This window comes from Odocoileus virginianus, chromosome 4 (assembly GCF_023699985.2).
Source record: "Odocoileus virginianus isolate 20LAN1187 ecotype Illinois chromosome 4, Ovbor_1.2, whole genome shotgun sequence".
Taxonomy (NCBI): Eukaryota; Metazoa; Chordata; class Mammalia; order Artiodactyla; family Cervidae; genus Odocoileus; species Odocoileus virginianus.
In genome coordinates, this window is record NC_069677.1 from 37,575,346 (window position 1) to 37,589,087 (window position 13,742).

Here is a 13,742-nt window from a genome sequence, read left to right on the forward strand (position 1 = left end):
ATGCACAAACACAGGAAGCTGTGCGCTCCACAGACCCAAAGACCTTTAAGCTCTTCACTAGCCGCAATGAAACCTCCACACTGAAGCCCAAAGATGTCCTCGACTTTGACACTTGAGATTGGCCACAGCCTGACGGGTAAAATTGTCCCTAACCAGGGGAACGAAAGGCCTGGGAGTACAGTTTTGCCCTTGAGCCACTAGGGGGTACACATGGCTTCCCTCCCATCAGCAGAGGAGGAAGGAACGGATCTGCATAATTGTGATGTGGTCAGGGTGGGCATTCCGTGTGGTATCAGTGTAGTTAGAAGCTCTCTTGCTCTTGTTTTGCAGGGGAGGAGAGAAGGGTAGGTGACCTGTCAAAGACTCAGTTATTTACATAGTACTACAAGGTGTACTGTTGTTGCTTAGTTGTTAAGTAGTGTCTGACTCTTTTTAACCCCATAGGCTGTAGCCTTCCAGGCTCCTCCATTCATGAGATCCTCCAGGCAAGAATACTGGAGTAGGTTGCCATTCCTTTCTCCAGGGGACCGTCTCAACCAGGGATAGAACCCACGTCTCCTGCTTGGCAGGTGGATTCTTTACCACTGAGCCACTAGGGAAACCCTGAACATGTACTGACCTTACATGATAGACTAGCTGGTGGAAAGCTCTAGGGTGAGATATCCCAAACAAATAACAGTTCGTTTCAAGCTAACTGACGTGTGTGATGTGTCATGCAGCATACAGGAGAGTGCTCGATGCACAGGCACGAACTAGACATGCCGACCGACTTCAATACATTAACACACTGTGTAAATATTGTTTCAGGTTAGAAAATTTTTTTGTGTCCAAATCATGTCATCTTTTCAAAATACACCTGGAGAGAAAACGCTGCCCGTATTTCAGAGAGCTTTTAGATTTCACTGAATAGTACATTTTTACCCTAGCCTGCCCAAAGCTAGAAGGATTTGAGTCACCAAGTTGGGGATACTGACCACAAGGAATGCTAGATCCCGGTCCCCCATCATCGCTTGTCCTATCCTGGCCCCCTGCACAAATCTGAGGCTTCTAGCCAGAAGTTGCTGGTATTCCTCAGTCTCCTAGGGCCTGCCTTCTCCAGGTCTCCCAGCTGTTGTAATCTGCTCACTTCTCATATATTTTCTCATATACTAAAGGGAGAACCAACAAGAGCCTTCTTTATATTAGGGGTTATGGGACAAAGAGATCTGAATCATGAAGCCAGCATCCTCACTGGGGTTTGCCACCCTCACCTCATCAGCAGGAGGTGGGACCCAGGACAAGAGTCCTAGGAGAGAAGGGAAGGAAGTTTGCTCCCTCTGGGCCAGGTTACTGGGTTTGATCTTTTCAGTGCCACTGTCTCATTTAATCTTCATACCACTCTAACTTTTCTGTTATTGTCTCCATTTTATAGATAAGGAAACTGAGGATCAGAGAAGCTAAGTACTTTCTAATGTTCTTACGGATCTGGGCTCTGAACTAGCATATATTTCAGTCCTGGCTTCAGTGTCACTGTTTACTTTACCAGAACCACCTGAGGACTTCTTTATTTTCCTGGTTCTCCACATAACTGAAGATCCTATATTGGCCATGGTAGTGTGAGTGATGATGATCGTGAGGATGATGATATTAGCTAACTTTTATCGACCAAGCAATGTGCTGAGATTTTCTCATAGCTCAGATGGTAAAATCCGCCTGCAATGCAGGAGACCTGGGTTTGATTCCTGGGTCCAGAGGATCCCCTGGAGAAGGAAATGGCAACCTACTCCAGTATTCTTGCCTAAAAAATTCCATGGACTGAGGAGCCTGATGGGCTACAGTCCATGGGGTCTCGTCTCAAGAGTCAGATATGACTTAGCCACTAAACCATCACAACGTGCTAAGCATCAAATCTTCAGTTCTCATAATGACTTTACACTGAAATTAGTATTATTGTCACTGTTTCGGAGACGAGGTACCTGAAGCTTAGGAATTTTAAGAAACTTGCACAAGGTCACTCTACCTGCAGGTGAAAGAGAGAGCCTGGATTTGAACCCAAGTCTGCCTCTAAGATCAAATATTTAAACCACTGTGCTTTCCTGGGCATCTTGAGAATATACTAAGTGAATGGAGACATACTCAGGCTGCATAACTATTCAGAAGATCTTTTAAAAAGCAAAAATAGTACTTAGCAAAAAGGGGAGCTTTCACGTTTTTATGTGGCATGGTATAATGATGCAGCTGGAAAAAAGTGCTTACATGCTAAAATAGGAAACTTCCTAACTTTCTCTGCTTAGAAAAATAATCAACTCTAGTTATTTTCATTTATTCTGTTCTTGAACTGGAAATTTCTGGAGTCTGGCTTTAATTGCATAGAAAGTCAGCCTGGGCTGTTATTGTTTGTCAGGAGCCTCTCTCATCATTTCTAACACCAGTTGATGGACTCACTAGGATCTAGGGGATCGAGTTCATTGGTGTTTCTGGTTCAGTGAAGGCCTTAAGTAATCAAGGACAAAGGAATGAATGGCTATTATGTTGTCAACTACTAGCACCTGGCTATAAAACAGTGAATAATAGAGAGTGACCCAAGGAAAGTGGAAGTATGGCTGACAATGAACTTGAGTTAATAGTCTTGATACACTGATCCTGAGTCCCTTGGTCTGCTATTCTACCTGCAATATTGGGGGCGAAGTAGAGGTCCCTTCTTATCCACACCTTAAAAAGGGTCAGATATCAAACTGGATCTCAGAACTCGTCAATACTCCCTGGGGCAGTGATTTTTTTTTTAACTCAGGGTGTGAGTATTTCCCTAACAATATTTCAAAGAGCAAATAAAAGGATGAATTCATCAGTGAGGGTCAGATGGGTATTACCTGAATATATGGGATACCAGTAGTTCTACTATTTGGTGAGTGAACACTGAGGATGATTTGATAAGGAGACAGGCATTGAACAGGAGGGACATGCATGGCCACTGCCCCAAGGCAACAGCCCAAGGAGGAGGACTCACTTTAATTCCCTAGGTGGCAGCAGCCAACAAGGATTTAGAAGTCTCCAAGGGTGGGGCATCTCAGGGAAAGAAAGATGCAACAAGAGAGGCTGGATTTAATACTGGGTTCAAGATTCTGAGGAGGGCGCTGAAGGGTGTGGGAATGGGAGGCAGTGTAGCACAGTGGAGCTGGAACCAGGAAGCCTGCCTCTAAGTTCAGTTCTGTCACTGGCTGGTTGTGGGACCTGGGGCAACTCTTTTGCAGCCATCCTCCCCCACCCAATCATCTGTCTCATCCTCACCTTCATCCAATAAGTAGGGTTGGATGAGGTCATCTCTAAGTACCTTTAGATACTACATGACTCACAATTTGATGATGGCCCTGGCATTTTTTATTGAATTCTTTATGATAAAAGAACTTGATTACATTGGAGGGAGTTATGGAGGGAACATGTATGTTCTAGAGAGATGCATTATGCCATTGTCTTTTTGGTAGTATTCTGTGTCCAGAGGACATGCTGACCTTCACAAACCAGGTCACCGTTGTTATCCTACCATTGGTGAAGGTGTGTGTGTGTGGTCAGGAGACATAATGTGAACCATCTATTGCTCCTTCTCAACTGAAACTTTTTGCAGTTTTCCAGAAGCTGTGCCCATAGGGATGGAGCTTTTTACAATAGTACTGCCTTCCAGCTGAGTGAGCTGTGCCATGATTGTTTTAATTTCTTTGTTTTTTTTTCCTATATGCCAGGCACCGTGCTAAGCCCTGCATATAGCTCACATACCTGTATCTCTTTTATTCTACATTCAAGTAGTTTTTTTAAACAATTTATTTTTTTTAATTAAAGGATAATTGCTTTACAGAATTTTGCTGTTTTCTGTCAAACCTCAACATGAATCAGCCATAGGTATACATATGTCCCCTCCCTTTTGAAACTCCCTCCCGTCTCCCTCCCCACCCCACCCCTCTAGGTTGATACAGAGCCCCCGTCTGAGTTTCCTAAGCCATACAGCAAATTCCCGCTGGTTATCTATTTTACATATGGTAATGTAAGTTTCCATGTTACTTTTTCCAAACATCTCACCCTCTCCTCCTCTCTCCCCATGTCCTTAAGTCTATTCTCTATGTCTGTTTCTCCATTGCTGCCCTGTAAATAAATTCTTCAGTACCATTTTTCTAGATTCCATGTATATGTGTTAGAATATGATATTTATCTTTCTCTTTCTGACTCATTTCACTCTGTATAATATGTTCTAGGTTCATCCACCTCGTTAGAACTGACTCAAATGCATTTTTTTTATGGTTGAGTAATATTCCATTGTGTATATGCACCACAGCTTCTTTATCCATTCATCTGTCGAAGGGCATCTAGGTTGCTTCCATGTTCTAGCTATTGTAAATAGTGCTGCAATGAACATGGGATACATGTGTCTTTTTCAGTTTTGGTTTCCTCAGGGTATATGCCTAGTAGTGGGATTGCTGGGTCATATGGTGGTTTTATTCCCAGTTTTTTAAGGAATCTCCATACCATCTTCCGGAGTGGCTGTATCAATTTACATTCCCACCAACAGTGCAAGAGTGTTCTCTTTTCTCCACACCCTCTCCAGCATTTATTGTTTGTAGACTTTTTGATGATGGCCATTCTGACCTGTGTGAGGTGATATCTCATTGTGGTTTTGATTTGCATTTCTCTAATAATGAGCAATGTTGAGCATCTTTTCATGTGTTTGCTAGCCATCTATATGTCTTCTTCAGAGAAATGTCTGTTTAGGTCTTTTTCCCACTTTTTGAATGGGTTGTTTGTTTTCCTAGTATTGACTTGTAGGAGCTGCTTGTATATTTTGGAAATTAATCCTTTGCCAGTTGTTTCATTTTCTATTATTTTCTCCCATTCTGAAGGTTGTCTGTTCACCTTGCTTATAGTTTCCTTTGCTGTGAAAAAGCTTTTAAGTTTAATCAGGTCCCACTTGTTTACTTCTGTTTTTATTTCCGTTACTCTAGGAGGTGGGTCATAGAGGATCTTGCTTTGATTTATGTCATCAAGTGTTCTGCCTATGTTTTCCTCTAAGAGTTTTATACTTTCTGGTCTTACATTTAGGTCTTTAATCCATTTTGAGTTTATCTTTGTGTATGGTGTTAGGAAGTGTTCTAATTTCATTCTTTTACATGTAGCTATCCAGTTTTCCCAGCACCATTTATTGAAGAGGCTGTCTTTGCCCCATTGTATATTCTTGCCTCCTTTGTCAAAAATAAGGTACCCACAGGTGCATGGGTTTACTCCTGGGCTTTCTGTCTTATTCCACTGGTCTATATTTCTGTTTCTGTGCCAGTGCCATACTGTCTTGATGATGGTAGCTTTGTAGTATAATCTGAAGTCAGGAAGGTTGATTCCTCCAGCTCCATTCTTCTTTCTCAAGACTGCTTTGGCTATTCGGGGTCTTTTGTGTTTCCATATGAATTGTGAAATTTTTTGTTCTAGTTCTGTGAAAAATGCCATTGGTAATTTGATAGGGATCACACTGAATCTGTAGATTGAATTTGGTAGTATAATCATTTTTACAATATTAATTCTTCCCAGGAACATGGAATATCTCTCCATCTGTTTATATCAGTTTTGATTTCTTCCATTAGTGTCTTATAATTTTCTGTGTACGGTTCTTTTGTCTCCTTAGGTAGGTTTATTCCTAGATATTTAATTCTTTTTGTTGCAATGGTGAATGGGATTGATTGATTCCTTAATTTCTCTTTCTGATTTTTCATTGTTAGTATGTAGAAATGCAAGTGATTTTTGTGTATTGATTTTGTATCCTGCAACTTTGCTAAATTCACTGATTAGCTCTAGTAATTTTCTGATACTATCTTTAGGCTTTTCTATGTACAGTATCATGTCATCTGCAAACAGTGAGATCTTTCTTTCTCACTGAAGAAAGAAAAGAAACTCACTAGAAGAAAAAAGACTTCTTCTTTTCTGAAATGGATTCCTTTTATTTCTTTTTCTTCTCTGATTGCTGTAGCTCAGACTTCCAGAACTATGTTGAATAATAGTGGCAAAAGTGGACACCCTTGTCTTGTTCCTGATCTTAGAGGGAATGCTTTCTGTTTTTCACCATTGACAATAATGTTTGCTGTAGGCTTATCATATATGGCCTTTACTATTTGAGGTAGGTTCCTTCTATGCCAATTTTTTGAAGAGTTTTAATCATAATTGGGTGCTGAATTTTGTCAAAGGCTTTTTCTGCATCTATTGAGATTATCATATGGTTTTTATCTTTCAATTTGTTAATATGGTATATCACATTGATTGATTTGCATACATTGAAGAATCCTTGCATCCCTAGAATAAACCCAACTTGATCATGGTGTATGACCTTTTTGATGTGTTGCTGAATTCTGTTTGCTAAAATTTTGTTGAGGGTTTTTGCATCTATGTTCATCAGTGATATTGGCCTGTAGTTTTCTTTTTTTGTGTTGTCTTTATCTGGTTTTGGTATCAGGGTGATGGTGGCCTCATAGAATGAGTTTGGAAGTGTTCCTTCCTCTGCAATTTTTTGAAAGAGTTAGATGGATAGGCATTAGCTTTTCTCTAAATGTTTGATAGAATTCTCCTGTGAAGCTATCTGATCCTGGGCTTTTGTTTTTTGGGAGATTTTTGATCACAGCTTCAATTTCAGTGCTTGTAATTGGGTTGTTCATGATTTCTATTTCTTCCTGGTTCAGTCTTGGAAGATTGAACTTTTCTAAGAATCTTTCCGTTTCTTCCAGGTTATCTATTTTATTGCCACATAGTTGTTCATAATAGTCTCTTATCATCCTTTGTATTTCTGCATTGTCTGTTGTAATCTCTCCTTTTCCATTTCTAATTTTGTTGATTTGATTCTTCTCTGTTTTTTTCTTGATGAGTCTGGTTAAAGGTTTGTCAATTTTGCTTATCATCTCAAATAACCAGCTTTTAGTTTTATTAATTTTTACTATTGTTTCTTTCATTTCTTCTTCATTTATCTCTGCTCAGATCTTTATGATTTCTTTCCTTTTGGTTTTTTTTTGTTGTTGTTCTTCTTTTCCCAGTTGTTTTAGGTGTAAAGTTTGGTTGTCTGTTCTGTTTCTCTTATTTCTTGAGGTAAGATTGTATTGCTATAAACTTCCCTCTTAGGACTGCTTTTGCTGCATTCTATAGGTCATGTTTTCATTGTCATTTGTTTCTAGAAATTTTTTTATTTCTCTTTTGATTTCTTCAGTTACCTGTTGGTTATTTAGAAATGTGTTGTTTAATCTCTGTGTGTTTTTGTTTCTTACAGTGTTTTTCTTGTAATTGATATCTAGTCTCATAGCACTGTGGTCAGAGAAGATGCTTCATAAGATTTCAATTTTCTTAAATTTACTGAGGTTTGATTTGTGACCCAAGATGTGGTCTATCCCGGAGAATGTTCCATGCGCAATTGAGAAGAAGGTGTATTCTTCTGCATTTGGATGGAATGTCCTGAAGTATCAATGAGATCCATCTCATCTAATGTATCTTTTAAGACTGGTGTTTCCTTATTAATTTTCTGTTTTGATGATCTGTCTATTGGTATGAGTGGGGTGTTAAAATCTCCTACTATTATTGTGCTACTTTCAGTTTCTCCTTTTATGTCTGTTAGAGTTTCTCTTGTGTATTGAGGTGTTTCTATGTTGGGTGCATAGATATTTACAATTGTTATGTCTTCCTCTTGGATTGATCCCTTGATTATTCTGTAGTGTCCTTCCTTATCCCTTGCAATCTTCTTTATTTTAAGGTCTATTTTGTCTGATATGAGGATTGCTACTCCAACTTTCTTTTGCTTCCCATTTGCATGGAATATATTTTTCCATCCTCTCATTTTCGGTCTATATGTGCCTTGAGGTCTGAAGGAGGTTTCTTGTAGACAGCATATATTTGGGTCTTGTTTTTGTATCCATTCAGCCAGTCTATGTCTTTTGGTTGGAACATTTAATCCATTTACATTTAAAGTAATTATTGATATATATGTTCCTGTTGCCATTTTCTAATTGTTTGGGGTTGATTTTGTAGATCTTTTTTCTTCTCTTGTATTTCTTGACTATATAAGTCTGTTTAACATTTGTTGTAAAGCTGGTTTGGTGGTACTGAATTCTCTTAACTTTTGCTTGTCTGAAAAGTTTTTTATTTCTCCATCAATTTTGAATGAGATCGTTGCTGGGTACAGTAATCTTGGTTATAGATTTTTTTTCCTTTTAGTACTTTAAATATATCCTGTCATTCGCTTCTGGCCTGCAGAGTTTCTGCTGAAAGATCAGCTGTTAAGTGTATGGGGTTTCCCTTGTGTGTTACTTGTTGCTTCTCCCTTGCTGCTTTTAATATTCTTTCTTTGTGTTTAGTCTTTTTTAGTTTGATTAGTTGGAGAAGGCAATGACAACCCACTCCAGTTCTCTTGCCTGGAAAATCCCATGGATGGAGGTGCCTGGTAGGCTGCAGTCCATGGGGTCTCTAAGAGTCAGACACGACTGAGTGGCTTCACTTTTCATTTTCATGCATTGGAGAAGGAAATGGCAACCCACTTCAGTGTTCTTGCTTGGAGAATCTCAGGGATGGGGGAGCCTGGTGGGCTGCCATCTCTGGGGTTGCACAGAGTCAGACACGACTGAAGCAACTTAGCAGCAGCAGCAGTTTGATTAGTATGTGTCTTGACGTGTTTCTCCTTGGGTTTATCCTATATGGGACTCTTTGTGTCTCTTGGACTTGATTGACTATTTCCTTTTCCATGTTGGGGAAATTTTCAACTATAATCTCTTCAAATATTTTCTCATACCCCTTCTTTTTCTCTTCTTCTTCTGTGACCCCTATAATTCAAATGTTGGTGTGTTTGATATGGTCCTGGAGGTCTCTGAGACTGTCTTCAGCTCTTTTCATTTTTTTTTTTTTTACTTTATTCTGCTCTTCAGAAGTTATTTCCACCATTTTATCTTCTAGCTTACTGATTCATTCTTCCGCTTCAGATAGTCTGCTATTGATTCCTTCTAGAGTATTTTTTATTTCAGTAATTGTGTTGTCTCTGTATGTTTATTCTTTAATTGTCCTAGATCTTTGTTAATTGATTCTTGCATTTTCCCCATTTTGTTTTCAAGGTTTTTGATCATCTTTACTATCATTATTCTGAATTCTTTTTCAGGTAATTTGCCTATTTCCTCTTCATTTATTTGGACTTCTGTGTTTCTAGTTTGTTCCTTCATTTGTGCAGTATTTATCTACCATTACATTATTGATTTTTAAGTTATTGTATTTGAGGTCTCCTTTTCCCAGGCTTCAAGGGAAGTTGAATTCTTTCCTTGAAGAAGGTTGAATTCTTTCTCCCTTTTGGTTTCTGCCCTCCTAAGGTTAGTCCAGTGGTTTGTGTGAGCTGTGTATAGGATGATATTTCTGCTGAGTTTTTATTTGTTTGTTTGATTATTTTTCCTCTGATGAGCAAGGCTGAGTGAGGTGGTAATCCTGTCTGCTGAGGATTGGGTTTGCATTTTTTGTGTTTGTTGTTTAGATGGGGCATCCTGCTACTGGTGGTTGTGTGCTGCTGGGTCTTGTATTCGCGTGGTTTCCTTTGTGTGAGTTCTCACTATTTGATACTCCCTGGGGTTCATTCTCTGGTAGAACTAACTAACTAGGGTTAGTTCTCATGTAGGGTTAGTTCTTGGAGTCAATGCTCCCACCCAAAGGCTCAGGGTTTGATCTCTGGTCAGGAACAAAGATTCCACAAGTGGTTTTTTATGGCATTAACTGAGATTAGAACAAATATCCAAAAACAAGAAACCAAAGATGGATCCCAGACAAATGGCAATTATAAAATCAGGCAATTATAAAATAATTAAAATAATGGAATATACACATATACATATAAACCCATGAGCAAAGTGAAAACAGTCCAACAAAAATAAAATACAGTAGATTGACCTGGCAAACAAAGGAAATCAAAAATTATATTTACCAGTTAAGAACAAAACTAACTTAAGAGCAAACTGGTAAACAAAACTAAAGCAAGGTGTCAAGTGGGGAATAAAGGAATGAAAACAAAATTAATAAATATGTTGAGAGGAAGGGAATGAAAGAAAAGAAGGAAAGAATAGATATGCAAAGTTAAACAGAGGTAGCTAAAGAAGAGTTATATACATTAAAGATTAACTGCAAGGGGAAAAGAACAGTAGGAAAAGGAAACAAAGGAATAAATATAAAAAAATAATAATAGGTTTAAAAATTAAAATTTAAAAAAGAGAAAAGAAAAAAAAAAAAGGAAAACATCACAGAACTGCAAAAGCCCAATGTAGAGGCAGAGGTTTATGACAAAAATAAAAAATGTGACTGAGAAAAAAAAGCTTGAAAGCTTAATTAGATTTTTTAGTGCCAATAAAATCGACAACTACAACAGAAGGGGAAAAGAAGGAAAAAAGAAGAAAAATTCCAAAAGAATCTAGAGAACAAGTCAAAACATAAGAATAATAAACGCTTTTCTTGAGTCACTGCTGTGAGTCCTTTCCCGCGCTGGGAGTCACAGTCCACCTCATCTCCCTAGGATGCCCTCCGACACTGTGCTGGTCTCCGGACCTGCTGTGGGGGCAGCTCAGATTCTAATCTGATCCTACTCCTGTGCGTTCTTGCCTCCAATGTCCACAGCTATCAGAGCTAGTGCGTTTTCTTTTGTGGGAGCTCTCAGTGGCCTTTTATATATTCCAGAGACACAGAGTCTGCTTAGTTGATGGTGTGGATTTAATCTGCAGCTTGTACAGCTGGTGGGAAGGTTTGGGGTCTTCTTCCTCAGCCACAATGCCCCTGGGTTTCAATTGTGGTTTTATTCCCACCTCTACATGTGGGTCTTCCTGAGGCTGCCCTGGAGGGCTTGGGTCTGCCTCTGAGAGGGCCAGGGGTGGAGGTGGTGCAGTTGCTTGGGTCGCAGGGGTTCTGGCAGCACCAGGTAGGTACTCCGGGGGGTTGGCAGCTAGGGCAGCAGAAAATATAGTGCTCTAGAAGGATATCCGTACTGGCTCAGATGGTAAAGAATCTGCCTGCAATGCAGGAGATCTGGGTTCGACTCCTGGATTGGGAAGATCCTCTGGAGAAGGGCATGGCAACCCACTCCAGTAGTCTTGCCTGGAGAATCCCATGGACAGAGGAGCCTGGAGGGCTGCAGTCCATGGGGTCGCAAAGAGTCAGACATGCCTGAGCAACGAAGCACCGTACAGAAGGGTATGGCAACCAGTATTGGCCAATACGCTCCAGTATCCTTGCCTGGAGAACCCCCTCTCTGACAGAGATGCCTGGCAGGCCACAGTCTACAGGGTCACAGAGTTGGACATGACCGAAGTGACCCTGCATGCATGGATGCAAGACTCCTTGCCTGTGGCAGCTCTGCCCCAGTGAGAGTTAAGCGTGAAGGTGATGTAGCTGCTTGGCTTGTGGGGACCCGGGTGGGGCCAAGCGTGCAGGGACATGGACTGCCTCCGCGGCAGGAGTTATGGCCCTATCAGAGTCTTTTTTCGAGCTTCTTGTAACTGGTGATCAGAAGGCCTCTTTGGCCAGTCTTTCTCTGTAGCTCTGCCTGTTCAGGCACTTAAAGGGGCACCCTGGCTGGGGTCCCACTCTGTAGTTCAGTGCCTCAGGTGTCTGATGGACCAGCCTCTCTATTCTTCAGCTGCCCATGCTGGCATGTGGGCAGAGAGAGGCTATGGTGATGGCTCCACCCCCTATGCATGACTCAGCAGTATCGCCTTGCTTCCTTGGCTGCCTGGCTTTCCTCCACAGGCATTTCCCACCACAATCTCCTCCCTCACATCCCCTCAATCTGTCTCTCCACAGTCAACAGCAGCCCTCACCCTGGGATTGCTCCACAATCCCTAAACTCCAGCTCCCAGCCGCTGCCCCTTCCACGAGACCAGTGTTCCTGTCCAGGGTATGTATGGCTGCTGCAAGGACTGTCTGATTCTCATTCCATTCAGGCTGCCACAGATCAGCTGTTTCACTCTCAGCCTCGAATGTTTCTCCTCTGACTCAGACAATTGCTCCACTGTGGGACCAGACCCCTGCTTCAGTTCCTCCATCCGCTGAGGGCAGGTCCAGTCCCACTAAAACTTCCATTTCCCCCTTAGTTCCTTCATCCTACTGAGTTTTGTGTGGTTCTATACATTCTTTTCCACTGACAGGTACTCCTGTCTGCCCTCAGCTGGTGTTCCGCATGCACTTCTGTGTCTGAAGGTGTATTCCTGATGTATCCGTGGAGGAAGATGTGCTCCACATCCACCTACTCCTCTGCCATCTTGTTCTCCCTCCCTCTCAAGTGGATTTTAATTATCCTTGTTGAAACAAATCAACCTCTGAAGCCAGGTTCAGCTTAATAAGAGCTATTATGCACAAAGCTTATTGTGTCTCAGGCACTATGCTAGGTGCTTTACAGATGTTATTTGATTTAGCCCTCAGGATAACTCTGTGGATTAGTACTAGTACTTGGAATTATTTGTAGATGAAACCTGGGGCACAGACAGGTTTAACAAATTGTCCAGTGTGATACAAGTAATCCATAGCAGAAGCCAGGCAGCCTGGGTCTAGGTTTCCCCAAGACACCATGCCTAAAACAAGGCTAGGGAGATAGTATGTATTGTTTCCATTTTTCTTCCACTAGATTAAAAGTAGAGTGTTTTTCCAACTTGATAACTTATTACAGAGACATTCCGATTTAATTTTGTTCTCTTCCTAGGATTTATAATTTGGGGATGTAGTCACAGTAACAAATCCTACCACCACCCTGAAAGATGTGTCTCTCCCTTGGAATTTATTTGTCTTTCTCTCCCCCTCCATGTGTGTGTGTGTTTGTCTGTGTCTGTGTGAGACTGGAAAGGATGTAGTTGTTAGAAGATGGAGAGATGACATTTGGAGAAAAAAGGCAGATGCTTTTTTGCTGCACAACTGTCTGAAGGAGGGAGCTATAAGGGTTCATGAACAGATATCCAGGGCTTGCATGGGTCCTTTCCAGCAGGGAGCAGAGAAGGGGAACAGTGAAGACACTCTGTCTGAAGTGACAGGAATGCCAACTCTGGGGTCAAAGGTAAGCCCCATGGCTATTGAAGGAATGTAGCTGGGATCCAGGCTCACACTGGAAGAGCCCCATGATTGTTCCATGTCTAGGGGGCTGAGCACACTACCCTTCTAAGGCTTTTAGTCCTTTTAATCCTGACTGCAGGACGACTGGTCCACTTGAGGCTGCTGCTGCTGTTTATGTCATTAAGCCGTAATTCTTTGCAACTCCATGGACTGTAGCCCACCAGGCTCCTCTGTTGATGGGATTTCCCAGGCAAGAATACTGGAGGGGGTTGCCATTTCCTTCTCCAGGGGATCTTCCCGACCCAGGGATTCAACCTTCATCTCCTGCTTGGCACGCTGATTCTTTACCACTCAGCCACCTGAGAAGCATCAGTCCATTTTGTAGATGTCTCTGATTTACTACCCTTTGGAGGGGTTCCATTTTTGAGATGGAGACACGGGTTTTGGGGTGGTCAGGTTGTTGGTGTGTTGCTCACATCCTGGCCCCATAGGACCAGGCAACTAGCTCAGCATCCAGTTGAGTTGCCTCTCCTCTCTGTCCTGTCTCCTTTACCTATGAGCAGACACAAGTGTTTCTGTGGTTTCTGTCTGGAGCCAAGGTGACCATAGAATATGTCTTCAAATATATTTTGTCCAGTATTTATGCATCTCTGAGGTGTCCTAAATCCAGTCTTAGAGTCAAATTGGCCATTGACTTCAATCTC